This window comes from Gossypium hirsutum, chromosome D11 (genome assembly GCF_007990345.1).
Source record: "Gossypium hirsutum isolate 1008001.06 chromosome D11, Gossypium_hirsutum_v2.1, whole genome shotgun sequence".
NCBI lineage: Eukaryota > Viridiplantae > Streptophyta > Magnoliopsida > Malvales > Malvaceae > Gossypium > Gossypium hirsutum.
In genome coordinates, this window is record NC_053447.1 from 23,729,220 (window position 1) to 23,741,275 (window position 12,056).

A 12,056-nucleotide genomic window follows, 5' to 3' on the forward strand; every position below is an offset into this window, starting at 1 on the left:
AAAAGCAATTCATCTAAATACTTTTCCCAATGACCTCGTCATGTATGTGTTACCCTCATATAATATCATTGATTCCTTTGAGTTAAATCTATTCACTTAATAGAGTTATATTTTAGCTCATTGTCACCATGGTGTCTTCCTAATGATTAATATGATCATTATTAACAAATGACTATGATAAATTGCTTGTTCGAGAATAAGCAACTCGTGGCCACATTCCATATTTATCAATCCACATAATATCAATGAAAGGATATCGTTAACTCTTTAATCGAGCTATGAATTCTATTGTTGCTTGTAAAGCCATGTCATGCACAAGTCATGCACCCAACATACCGTCTATGAGCTCGATCATCTTTAGAGCATAATCATCCAATTATATCAAAGCACATGAGTTCTATACGCTTGGTTAGTGACTAACTCAAGATTTAGGTAAATCACACTATGAACGTCACAAGTGAATTAATTCACAAACAGATTCAGAATTAATTCAACTTGGTCCAGTCTAATGTATCATTCTTCCAATTAATACATCTATGTCCCTACTCGTGGAGCCAACTGCTCCGATAGACAAAACTAGCCATCACCTCAATTGGAATTGTAGACGACATAATACTCCTTTTAAGTATTTGAATCAAATGTGCATTTTGATTCTTTTACAAGATTACAAAGTCGTTTATATTATCTACTAAAGTAAGTTTTCTTTCTCACAATGTAAATGTTCTAACAATGCCACTTATCATCAGTTTGAACTTAGACTATCAAGGAGCTAATATTTTCTTGTCACAATTTCGCTATGCATGCAAAACATGAAAGACAGAAACAAAAAGACATAATAGTGAAATGTGAACTTAAATTTATTTATTTGTCATCGTTCAAATATGTAGAAACAATTACATATTTACTACAATATAGGCACATTTCCGAACATCTAGAAGGTCTGTGAGAGAAGAAAGGCTTGAACAAGAACAAGTACTTGCTCTAGAAGGAAGGTGACAACCTATAAATGTGTTATCGTTTATAGTGAATTTATCACACAAAAAATATATTAAATTAAATCGGCAGTGAAAGCAAGCATACGGGTCAAATTATAATATAGTAAATTTTACAATGAAACACTGATAAGTATGCCGAGGATCATACCTAAGGGATTACAAATTGGAGAAATTGTTATTAATTTAATTATAGAAAATAATTACTAATCTAATCACATCACGAATTAGTAGTGTGAATCCAAATTGATATTTTAATTAAACTAATTAACCTAACTAGCCTAATGGAATTTTCTATTCCTAGTGTGGACAACGTAAGCCTCTAGCCTATGATCGATTAAATCCTTAATTATCTAATTAAATAATTAATTATCTTTGATTGAGTTATTTATCACCCTTCACTAAAAATACCCTCATGATATTATCTTCACTAATGATTACCACCTAAGTCACCTTTCTGGTCTCTTCTTAGGCATATGGATACCCTTCTGGTCTCACCACTTGGTATAAGTTATACACGACAGGAAACCCTTCTGGTCTCACCTGTCTTGATATTCTATTAGGGGTGTCACTCCCTAATATATTAAGTACTTCTGAAAAAAAAATTTGGATAAATAATCACTTAACAAATAAATTAGTTTATTAATTGAATCATGCAAATATAAATAAAAAATAATCTATTCAATTATTCATACAATGATTAATTGACCAAATTAACAAAAGATAAATAACAGAAGAGAAGAAAAGAGATATGTGAGTGCTCATGAATAAATATATTGAAGTGCATTCCTAGAGAAACCTCTGCTCACAATTATCTTTACATCAGAATAGAAAAGTTTTGACTACACAAACATGAAAGGAAAACACAAAGAAAACTAAATAGTAAAAATTGTCTGTCTAAGTTTGCACTCCATTTTGATGACCTTAAGGTTGCTTATATAGGCAACGACCTACTTGGTGCCCACTCAACCCGAGATACACTTAGAAATATCCCTAAAAGTGTCGTATAAGGAATATCCCTAAAAGTGTCGTATAAGGAATCAACTTTAATTTGGCTGGCTATCATCACGTCGTTGTGACGTGGGAATTCTCCTTGTCATGAAGTCACCACCATGAAGTTCCTCCCATGATCGTCGTGTCATCGTGACGAGAGGAAGTTCCTTGTCACGAAATCAAGTGCAATTTTGGCCTTGACAATTTTGTTGTACTATCAGACTTCCTTGTCTCGCGGCCTGATCATCATCCCTTGTATTCTTGGACCTGAATTGATATCCTATACACTTAATTAGCTCATTAGTCACTAATGAGGCCTGAGTTGGTCTTACAATTCATCAAAATGGAAAAAAAGCATAAAAATGATTTTTTACTAAGTTCTAGTTCCTAACCTACTAATACTGAAAATATAATAATTAATTATAAAAATCTAATAAAATAAGCTCACCATGTGTGAAAATGACCTAAAATAACTACTACATTTGACGTCAGGTAAGAAGGCCTAGTTAAAAATGCTTTATTCCAAACGCTAAATTAGTTCCTTCAATAGTTCGTGAGAGCTGGTGCTCTTCAAGTTCCTGATGACCTATAAATTTGTTATTGTTTATAGTAAAATATCACCCTAAAAATATATAAAAGTAAACTGGTGACGTCCGTAAGTATACGGGTCAAATTGTAATATATTATATGTGTACAATGAAACATGGGAAGTATTCCGAGGATCACACCCAAGGGAGGATGGAATATATTTATAAAAAAATCTCTTTACAATAATATGTCTAAATAGTATTAATTAAATCCTATATTATGACAAATCATAAAATAGATTAATAAGAGAAATTAAATAAATAAAATAGATATATAAGAAAAGAAACAAAAGACTAATTTGATAAACCAATTAGGAAGATTAACTCGTTTCAGGGTTTGTAATTAACTTTAGATTAGGGTTTTAGGGTGGATTAGCAAACAATTAACTAATTATTTCCTTTCGACCTCTAACTAATTAATCGATTGGTTGATACTCACTTATCTCTCAACCTCACTTTCTCAACCACGATAAACTACAATTTACTCGGTGAAACTTCTCTCCCGATCTCGTTTAACCTATGATAACTCCTTAGGGTTGTCAAGCCTAGGGTTTAAGAACGTGTAATCTATACAAAATAATCCACTCAAAAAACCCTAAATCCTCTGTTAATCACATCCCCGTCCTGTAACACTCCTAACCCGTATCCGTCGTCGAATTAGGGTTAAGAGGTATTACGAATCAAAACACAACTCAGAATAGACATTCGTTAAAGTTCAAAATTTTTAACAGTTACATATGATAAACTAGGTCTAATATTAAACATGCAAAATTCTAAGTTTTTTTTTATCATTTAAAAGAAAACAAACACATTACAATCCAACTAATCCATAAGAAAAATAAGCCATTTTTGTATGGCTATTAATCTCATATACAATCTATATATCAAAGTACGATCTTCAAAACATTATCTAGCCTGTACATGCCATAAATTAAAATTTTAAACATTTTAATACCAAGACAGTAGATAGAGTGATGATCTTGCTGACGATCCCCGAGCTTGGAGCTTGATCTTTAAGTCTATAAAATAGAAAGACATAAACAAACAAAGTAAGCTTTTATAGCTTAGTAAGTCTATTGCATAACTAAATATATATATATATAGAAATAATATAACTTTTTAATTTAATTTACTGAGATTACAATTAACACATGTAATTAATATTTATACATTTACTATACTCAGACCATTTTATTTATAGTCAAATATATGTACCTATCGAAATGCGTTCAATTTAATATATATATTTATACCAAACAACATTACAACCAAATGAATATAACTGAGCATATATGTATGTTATACACATATCAGATCCAACTGTGTATGTATACTCATAAGAAACTTATAACCAAATACAAATCTATTACATGTGATCGAAGGCATTCATCTCCATCAAATAATTATAAACAGAGGTATATACATTTCAAACGCATATGTAGGTGCTTATCAAATACATATACCGAATATTTATACGTATACATTTATCAACTGCATAAATCGAAAGCATGTATGTATATTTTACAAATGCATAGACCAAATATGTACATATTTATTAAACATAGTTAGTCGAAGGTATATATGCTCATCAATTAATGATAACCAAAATCATATAACTGTACACTTAATCACATACTTTAAACAGATTCACCGGCACTTAGCCTGCTAGGCTTAAAGCCTAATTCAGTACTCCAGCACTTAGCCTGCTAGACATATAGTTTGAAATGTTTCAACGGCATTAAGCCTGCTAGACGTAAAGTCTGATATTGTTTCATCGGCATTAAGCCTACTAGACGTAAAGTCTGAAATTATTTCACCGGCATTAAGCCTGCTAGACGTAAAGTCTGATCTTGTTTCACTGGCAATAAGCCTGCTAGGCGCTAAGCCTGAAATCTCAATTTCACATACACAAAATAATTCCTCGAAAAATGCTTAATAGCAAACACATGTTCGTTGTAGTCCATGTTCAATCATAAAAGAGTTTACAACTCATACTTTCAATTCATTTCAAGTATTTATAAATTTATAAACATATATATAATCGAACCTCACATATAAAAATATAAGATTTTATATCTTTAATTCAATCCAATAACCTATATACGATATACATATAGATATATTTGAACTCCCATGTACGTATTTAACATTTATACCTTTAGCTAAAATCATAAACTCACACATGTATGTATATATATACACATTTTTGTCTTTATCTAAGTTCATAATTTATTCATGTATATATATACATATATAATTACTTAACTAAATTCAATACAAGAAATTTACATGTATTTATACACGCTTATTCAAAAATAACATATATATAATTTCATACCTAAGTTTAATATAAAAACATATACATGTATATTCATACAAATTCAAAACTCCACATGCATACTTAACATTCATACCTTAAAATATATTCAAGATTTATTCAAGTATTTTCATATACATTCCAACCCACATATACATACTTATTCGAAATTACCTATACAATTACAATATACATACCTTTAATTAATCCAAAAATTTATACATGTATATACATACATATATTCGAACCTTGTGTATACATATATAACCCTCACACAATCAACTAAATTCAAGAACATTTAGATATAGATACATATATAAATATTCAAACATTATATATATCTATATACCATTTATACTTTAACTTAATTCAAAGATTTATATAAGTATATACCTATATATTCTAACATTGTATAAACATATATACCATTTATACTTCAATTTATTCAATCAAATTATTTTTACTTATAGATCAACAAAAATAAAACATATATACATACATACTAATTTAATAACATTAAATAGCTAATAATCTTGCCTCAGACAGTGTAAAATCGAAACCGGATGATTAGTCGACGACTTTAGCTTTTCCCCGATCCAACTCCAATTTCTTTGGTTCTTTTTCTAAATATATTCAAAATGAACTAGTTTAATTATTATTTCATTCAATTTAGTCGAAAAACACATAAATGGGCAAATTATCATTTTGCCCCTGACATTTACACTTTTTACAATTTAGTCCCTATTGCATAAAACACAAAATACACAAAATTTGTCCACAATACGCAAGGGCCGAATGTTCCTAGTGCTCATACAAGTCCACACATTTCATTTATTTCACATTTTAGTCCATCAAAAATTTAATTTCACAATTTACCCCTAATTACTCAATTTCACCAATAATTCAAAGACAAAACATGTTAATCTTTCACATATCTTTCATATTTCATCATTAACTAACAAAAAACTCAAGCATTCATCAATGAAATAACACAAAATCAACACCAAATTCTAAAATTAAAGCATGGGTCTTGTAGTACACAAAGCAACGATCTCAAAAACGTAAAAATTTTCAAAAAAATCGAACAAAAACGAACCTTAAATCAAGCTTCCTAATGAACGGACCCTAGCTTGGATGCTTCTTTCTTTTCTTTTCTCAATTTCGGTTGGAGAAGATGATAGCTAGCTTAATTTTATGCATTTTAATTAACATATAATATAATTAATATAATATAAGGCTATTTACTTAATTAACCTTACTTACTAAATATATAATATATAAACATTAAGGTTAGTCTTGTCCATAACCATCCACTATCTATATAGTGGTTTAATTTCACTTTTAAGCCTCCTAATTAAAAAGACAACAAAAAATAGATGCTTTTAAATTAAATCCCTAAGTTTTCATTTTACGTGATTAAGCCATTTTTATCAAATTGAGCACTCAAACAATCAAATTTTTATACGAAATTTTCACACATAGTAATTCACATACTGAAAATACCATAAATAATTTTAAAATAATTTTCTAACTCAGATTTGTGGTCCCAAAATCACTTTGTCCAATTAGGGTCAAAATCGGGCTGTTACAACTCTCCCTCCCTTAGGGATTTTCGTCCCCAAAAATCTTATTGGTGAATAGGTTTGGATAACATTCTTTCATTGTATCCTCTGGTTCCCAAGTTTCTTCTTTGACTGCGTGTTTATGCCACAGTACTTTAACTAGCGGAATTCTTTTGTTTTGTAACTCTTTAACTTCACGAGCCAAAATACGAATCGGTTCTGCCTCATATGACATATCAGATTTAATCTCAACCTTTGACGGACTAATCACATGTGAAGGATTTGATCGGTATCTATGAAGCATCGAAACATGGAATATATTGTGAATCTTTTCTAGCTCAGGTGGCAACAACAATCTATAAGCAACCGGCCCGATACGCTCTATAATCTTATAAGGTCCAATGAACCTCGGACTCAATTTGCCTTTACGACCGAAGCTGGGTATTTTCTTCCACAGTGAAACTTTCAAAAATACTTTGTCTCCAATTTGAAACTCTATATATTTTCTTTTCAAATCTGCATATGACTTTTGATGATCCGATGTTGCTTTCAAACTATCCCGAATCAGTTTCACTTTCTGCTCAGTTTCTTTAATCCGATCAACCTCGTGTATCTTATTCTTGCTAAGCTCGATCCAATACAATGGTGTACGACATTTACGACCATATAAAGCCTCGTAGGGTGCCATTTTAATGCTAGACTGAAAGCTATTATTATATGCAAATTCAATCAAAGGCAAATATCGTTCCCATGTACCTTTAAACTCGAGAATGTAACATCTCAACATATCCTCAAGTATCTAAATGATTCGTTCAGACTGACCATCTGTTTGTGGGTGAAAAGTTGTGTTGAAGTGTAGTTTCATTCCCAAAGCATCTTGCAGTTTCTTCCAAAATCGCGATGTGAATCTCGGGTCTCTATCTGAAGCTATAGAAATAGGTATACCATGCAACCTCACAATCTGTGAAACATATAACTCAGCTAGCTTATCAAGTGGATAATCTGTGCGTACCGAAAGAAAATGTGTCGATTTAGTCAATTTACCCACTACAACCCAAACAACATCTTTCTTGCTCGGTGTCAATGGTAAACCAGATACAAAATCCATTGTGACTCTATCCCATTTCCATTCAGGTATCATGATCGGCTGAAGCAACCCGAAAGGTACTTTATGCTTGACTTTTACTTGCCGACATATTAAACACTTCGAAACAAAGTCAGGAATGTCTTGTTTCATACTGCGCCACTAATAGTGCTGTTTTAGATCATTATACATTTTCGTGCTACCCGGATGAATGGAAAATCGACTATTATGAGCTTCATTCAAGATCATCTGAATTAACTCTAAATTTTTTTGAACACATAATCGGTTTCTGAATCTCAAACAATTCTCATCATCAACTAGAAACTCTGAATCAAAATTCAAGTCACACTGAGCCCGTTTTGCAATTAAATCGTCATCAGCTTTCTGAGCTTCACAGATCTGTTGAAAAAATAGCGGTTTTGCTTTCAACTCAGCTATTATCTTACCATCATCAGATATAGCTATATGAGTATTCAATGCACGCAAAGAAAACAATGATTTTTGACTTAAAGCATCGGCGACAACATTAGCTTTTCTTAGATGATAATCAATCACAAGGTCGTAATCCTTAAATAACTGATTAAGTGTTAAAATTACATATTTTATATAATTTAATTGGTTAATTTATGAGAATGCACCACTAATTTTCCATGTTTATACTGAATTTTGTGCAGGGGTGCAATTTGGGGCTAAATAGAAGAAAAAGGAAACAATTGGGCTAGATTGAAGAAAGAAGCAAAGATGGCGGGCCAAAACAGAAATTTTCCAAGTTGTAATTAGCTGAAATTTTATTTTGACTTAGTGGGAGATTATGTAGGGATTTTTGATATCATTGGAATATTTTTTTTCCTTAATTTTCTATGGCTAGCGGCCTTAATGAGGCAAATTTTTTCAAGGCCACTATTATAAATAGAGGCTACTATGTTCATCCATTCATCAAGTCTTCAATCAAGCTTTCACCTTTGGAATGCAATATTTCCTTCATTCTCTCAAAATTATTTGTTGTTTTTGGTTTCTTTTTCTTTCAATTTATTAATTTCCAGTTTGTCGCCAACTTAAACCATTTACAATTTCTTTTTTTTTCAAACTTTCTTTTCATTTCCAGTAAGCTAAACCATCCCATTCTTATACCTATCCAAAATTCCAGCCCTCATAATTAAAACACGCCACCCATTCTTTCTACCCATTTCAACCTTATTTAATTTATCCAACTCCAACATGCCCCAAACCTTAGTCAACTAAACCCATTTCAACTTCAGGTCGGTGTTAGCTTTGTCAGGATCCGTGAGTTACGAACCCGAGCAATTCAATTCCTAATTTTCAATATTTATTATTTCACCAGATTAAGAGTATGACTTCATCAAATCACAAAGTCAAATCTACACTAAGTCAAAAAAGACATCGTTTGAGTTAGTGTGGTTAGACGTACAGTTGGAATTCCGAAAGGATCAATTGTCTAATTGGTTTTTCGTGAACACATTGGCGTGCCAAGTGGGGATTGCTGTTTGGTTCCGTTAAGGGAAGTAGTAACCAGATTTAAATGTCCCACGCGGTTGAGGATAATGATTCGAGTTAGGATATTCTAGAATGCAAAGCTGCCGGAGTTTTAAACCACGAACGTTTCGTTTGTTGTCCGATCGGTAAGGGTTAGTTATAGGACGTTCCATAGCTAATTTACACAAGGAAGAGTTGGTGTCCGGGGCGTCCCTGGTAGCTATAACTAGCTTATTGAAAAAGAGAAGTTCATCTAATTTCAAGGATCGATTCAAAGATGAGGAAAAACTCGTGCCTGAAGTTGAGCTAAGTTTAATTAATCTTTCTTCAGATTTATTTAACTATTTTTATTATTTGTTTTTAGCTTTTACTTTTTACGCATTTTTTTCTGTTTATTTCAGGATTTCAATTTTTATCCTCCCCCTAAATTTCTTGGGCACGACAACTGCCTAGACACAGATCTGGTCGAGAAAGAGCAACAATTTTACGTGAACCCAGTCTTTGAGGGATCGACCCTACTACCTATACTGCTCAAGTTTGTAAATTAGGTGTAGGATTATATTGGTGGAATCGACAACCATCAGTTTTGGCACCATTGCAGGGGACTGGCAACACTTACAATTGTTTAAATCATCTTCATGACTAGATCTTCATTCGGAGATCTCGAATACAACCCAAAAATTGAGAAATTAGCACAAGCACGATGGAAAGAGACAGAAGCTCTTAAATGTGCAAGTAAGCAGAAGTTGAGCTAGGACAAGGGATCCTAGAATCCAACATTGAAAAGTTGAGCCAACCAATTCGTGCAAAGGCAATTCGACGTCGGAAACAAGTCGAAGTGGTTGAACTTGAGACCGAACCATTCGTCAACTAGCTGGTGCTCTCAATGAGCAAACACCGTTATACATCAACTATCCAACCGGGGAAACCCCGTTTGATATAAAATCAGGCCTGATTCACCTTTTGCCGACTTTTCGAAGCTTGAAGAACGAAAATCCACACACTCACTTGAGAGAATTCCACATGGTCTGCTCAAGCATGAAACCTTAGGGAGTAACCAAAGATGAAATTAAACTTCGGGCATTTCCTTTTACTTTAGTTGATACAGCAAGAGAATGGTTATTTTACTTACCCATCGGTTCTATTACAACATGGGGTGACTTATCTCGCGTATTTCTTGACAGATTCTTTCCAGCATCGTAAGCAGCTGAACTTAGGAGAGACATAGTGGGAATTTTCCAAATGGAGAGTGAATCGCTCTACGACTATTGGGAACGATACAAAAAATTGTGTGCAAGTTGTCCTCAACACGGTTTGACTGAACAATCACTTCTTCAATATTTCTACGAGGGTTTGCTCCCTATGGAAATGAAGATGATTGACGTTTCCAGTGGAGGGGCTCTTGTCAATATGACTCCTCAAAGGGCAAGAGAACTGATATCCACCATGGCGGCAAATTCTCAACAGTATCGGCCAAATTCAGAACCCACAAGACGGGTTAATGGGGTAAACGTTTCATCCTTAGAAGATAAATTGGATAAGCTTACTAATATTGTTCAATCTATGCTTATAGAAAAGAAGAATCTGACCCAACTATGTGGAATTTGTACTACGTCTGACATTCGATGGATTTGTGCCCAATCCTTAACGACAATTCAACGACACATGTTGATGCTATCGGATGTTTTTCGGGACCTCCGCAAAGACGCTATGATCCTTTCTCCAACACCTACAATTCCGGGTGGAAGGATCATCCTAACTTGAATTACGGAGTTAATCCCCGATATAATCTATCATACCAACTGAGACCTCTGCAACCACCACAACAACAACCCAAGCCGCGCACATCTCTAGAATCTATTGTGGAAAGACTTGTCGTCAATGCTGCAAAATATCAACGAAGGACAGCCACATCAATTCAAGAGTTAACTAATCAAGTTAGTAAAATCTCAATGGCAGTTAATTGTTTGGAATCTCAAGGTAAATTACCTTCCCAGACGGAGTCGAATCTTCGGCAAAATGCAAATGCAATAACTCTTCGTAGCAGAAAAGTTTTGGAAACAGTTCCAGACAAAAGTCATGGGTAAGATACGGAACGAGAAAAGCAGATCTCTGATCCAAAAGCCAAACCAGAATAAAAAATTCAGAAACCAGTCGTGATGCCACCTCCTTTTCCAGGGAGGCTTACAAGGATAAGAAAGAGAAGGAAGAAAAAGAAATCCTCGAAACATTCAGGAAGGTGGAGGTAAATATCCCTTTACTCGATTCTATCAAACAAATACCTCGTTATGCAAAATTCTTCAAGGAATTGTGCACTAGCAAGAGGAGGTTAATATTTAACGAAAGAGTAAATGTAGGAGAAAATGTCTCCGCGGTACTGCAAAAGAAAGTTCCGCCCAAATACAAGGACCAAGGTATGTTTGCTATTTCCTATGAGATAGGTAATGTAGGCATTAAGAAAGCCATGTGTGATTTAGGGGCTTCCATTAATGTTATGCCTTATTCTATTTATAAGTTGATTAACGCAGGTCATTTGAAAGAGGCAGGAGCAATAATCCAGTTGGCAGACAGGTCAGTCGTCTATCCCGTAGGGTTACTTGAAGACGTCCTTGTTAAAGTTAACGAATTAATTTTCCCTGCAGATTTCTACATTATTAATATGGAGGACGATAACTCAACTAATTCGTCTGACATTTTTCTTGGAAGGCCGTTCTTAAGTATCGCAAGTGAAAAATTGAAGTTTGGAGCCGAACACTGACAATAGAGTTTGATGGCGAAATCTTGAAATTCAATGTCTACGAAGCTATGGGTCATCCTAGCTCACTATTAAATATTTCTAGTATCAATAGTATAGATTGTTTAACTTAATCTTATTTCGAATATCATGACTTTGGTGAGTTGGAAATTGTCCTTTACAGAAGCATTGACATGGATGTTTTAAATCATCTCGAGGAATTAGCAATTATAGAAAATCCTTTGCGAGAAATTGTCAAACACTTGGAGATGCAACCATCGTTTACAAACCGA